We start from the raw sequence: 3,351 nt of genomic DNA on the forward strand, positions 1-3,351 counted from the left end.
CCTCAAAAGACCGATGATTTCACTAAACAAATACAGAGCGCAGAAACAAGCGCTCTTCTAAAGAGACACTTCTTCTTCCTTTTTGCGAAGGAGATTGCTACAATGGTACAGACGCCACCAGGAATCAAACATGCGAGCTGATGCTCAACAGCTGAATGCAATAATTACCAATTGACTCCTACGCCCACGTGTGTGCATATGCGTGCGAGCGTGCTTGTATTGTGGGGTGTATCCTATTTCATAGTCCTAGTACAGCAGGAGTTCGCTATGGGCAGCGAAACGGGTCATTGGCCGTGGAGCTTGATATAACATTAGCACTGCTCAAACATAAAGTAATTTCAACAGTTATCTTTTCATAAAAAACATCAAATATTGCGGCAACGAGCAAAATCACGTGATACAGCACTGTGTTTTGTTTAATTATTCTGTCTGCTTTAACGTGGTCATAGTGTGACTAACCTTCCAGACTGTTCTTCCTGTAAATATTATGGGAGATACAGCACCTATTGCGTATACCGAGAAATATTTCACTATGAGTTCTCTAAATTTACAGCAATCGCAGTGTTAAGTCATCTTTCGGAGCATCATTTGTGTGGGGACATTTCTGAAAAAAAAACTCTTCAGAAGTTCCAGACATAGCACGTCTGGTTGAGGCGTATGTCATGAAATTTAGAGGGAAAAAAGCATTTTAATGCACTAAATTTAGGTGATACCACTGAAAAATTGGTATCACTTAGATGACTAGAAATCCGCTGAGCAGTGATTACCAAAATCTTCTCACTCAGAATTTCGATATTCGTGTGTTAGAATTTTGACACGTTTGCTCAAAACCTACTGCTTGAATGTGTCGTACAAACGATATCGAAAAACAACATTTATACAGTAAACACTCATTAGACCACAACTAATATTTGAATCTTCTACGCAGGTGTAAAAGTGAAGAACCTGGAGACACGCTGTCATTCTTACAGAGTGAGTTCTGGTGATAATAACGACAAGCTCGTTTTCTGTCGTAACTTCACTCAATAATAGCGAGGGACCTGGCGCTTAAGCTTGTCGGTCCACCACAAAAATCATGGCTAATTTCTGAATGGCGACTTTAATTTAGTTTGATATGGTTTCGTCTGCAAGGAATATTGAAACTCTTTTGTATGCATATAGCTTCAACAATTTCACTGCAAATCACTTTCTCTGTGAAGTTAACGATTATAAATGACTTTACCTGTGAAAATATTTTATATTACTTTTTTGTACTGAAATAGGACAGTTTTGCTCGGATGGCAAGCTAACGCAAAAGTTTATTTTATTTGTTCGGTTAGCTAGCACTGTGCACATGTTGAATGAGGAAGTTAGAGGAAGATACGATGTATCATCCTTTAACAAATCTCAGTTTGTCATTCACACTGTTCCTCCCAGAATCTCAAGCATGTTATTATTATTATTATTATTATTATTATTATTATTATTATTATTATTATTATTATTATTATTATTATTATTATTATTATTATTATTATTATTATTATTTCATTAGAAAATTCCTTACAGGCCTGAAGGCATTCAGTAATAAAGGCTACAATGAAATCAAAAGCTAACTTACAAGAAACAACGTTACACTGCATGTTAATAACAGACACAGAATACAGCGAACAAAAAATATCAATGCAGTAAATCTTCGTACTTCAGAAGTATATGAAACAGCAAATTGCAGCAGGTTAGTGAATTGGAAGTGCATCGGTGGTTTTGAGACATTAAACTCTACATATCATCATAAAATGCGACACTTCGTAAGAATAAAATCTCGAAAGTTAAAACATACAAATATTGTGATTATGTTAAGTTAATATAATATAACCAAGGTTTGTACCAAACGTGCCATTGTTAGCCTAAACGTGTTAGGGTTACTATCAGAGGTGCTGTCACTGGGAAGATCATTCTCCATGCGGATGGCTTGCGGTAGCGCTGATGAGTTGAACGAAATGGCGTTCTCGAAGTTGCGTGGGAAGCTGAGATGATTTTTCAACCTGAAGGATCTATAAAGAGGACGTTCAATGGGCCAATACGATGTTTTGTTATGGAACACGCACTTACGAAATGGGCATATACAAGGACAATTGACATGGAACATGTAATGGTTCTAAGTATATAACGCATACAAATCCAGTGTACTTGCACCCGCGTAGGTACTACAATTGGTATTTTTGCAGTGCTTCACTGCCAGTCTGGCTGTTTGTCGACCGGTAGTCAACGCGCACATTGCAACTTTGGTGACGTATTAACTCACTGTATTACGCGATCAAATAAACTATGTCTGACTCCACAATATTTCCGTAACAGCTTGTTTTATCTGCCAATACTGACTCAATTTGTTTTTATGTCCCAGCCCCACAATAGTACGCAATAGGAAATTCAGAATGCCTGTGATTCGCTAACTCTAAAATAATTTCAAGCACGCACTTGACATACATTTACCACTCGGGGCCCATTTCAACGAAATTGTTCACGTACCTAAAGCTTGTCATTAACGCAACCATCTCAGCGTGAATCAGAGGAGTCCTTTAATTATATAGATGTTTATTGGACACTCCAAATCAATATAGAAAGTACGCTACTTCGTTGGGCTGACGCATCTGAAGCTGAAAAGCAGTTAGTAGAAGCTATTTTCTCATAAGCTTGACTTCCAGTTTCGCATAAAATCGTCATAACAGCAATCTATAACAAACGTTTCTAGAATTTACCATGGGAAATAGACGCTGCCTCTATGGCACCCAAACACTATTTCGGTAGCATTTTCTGATTATCATTATTATACGTTGCATCACAGGGTCCATACTGTAGCCAAAATGAGATATGTGCTTACGAGAAGACCAACCTCAAGTGTCTCTTCGATTGCACCTGCTATGGCCTTTACAAGGCAGTGTGTGAGTGAAGTTTTTTCCTACAATCACGCACGCTAACATTGGTGATGACATTTTGAATGCATACCGTTCCTCAATTTTACAAGCATTTAAGGCACAGCACGAATTGCAGAAAAACATTACAACATTTGTCAACGTTAGGTTTCAATAAACTGAAAAAAGTGGGCTGTGGAAGCTTGAAAAAAGGTGAAACGAAGCTGTTTGACTATTAAGGCCACGAATTATTCGAAGCGCATGCTCTTGCACGTGGCTAGGCCGTATTATATAGCATAAGAACATGAAATAATCACGTATCAGGGCTGTTATTGTGCCTATAATGTTCCAAAGCGGTCGAGATGTTGGCACAAATAAGAGGAATATGTGAAAAGTAAAATCTACCAACTAATTAAAAAGTCACTTGCAGATATCCATTTTGATTTGTTGAAAGAATAGT

The sequence above is a fragment of the Rhipicephalus microplus genome, chromosome 6 (genome assembly GCF_043290135.1).
Source record: "Rhipicephalus microplus isolate Deutch F79 chromosome 6, USDA_Rmic, whole genome shotgun sequence".
Taxonomy (NCBI): domain Eukaryota; kingdom Metazoa; phylum Arthropoda; class Arachnida; order Ixodida; family Ixodidae; genus Rhipicephalus; species Rhipicephalus microplus.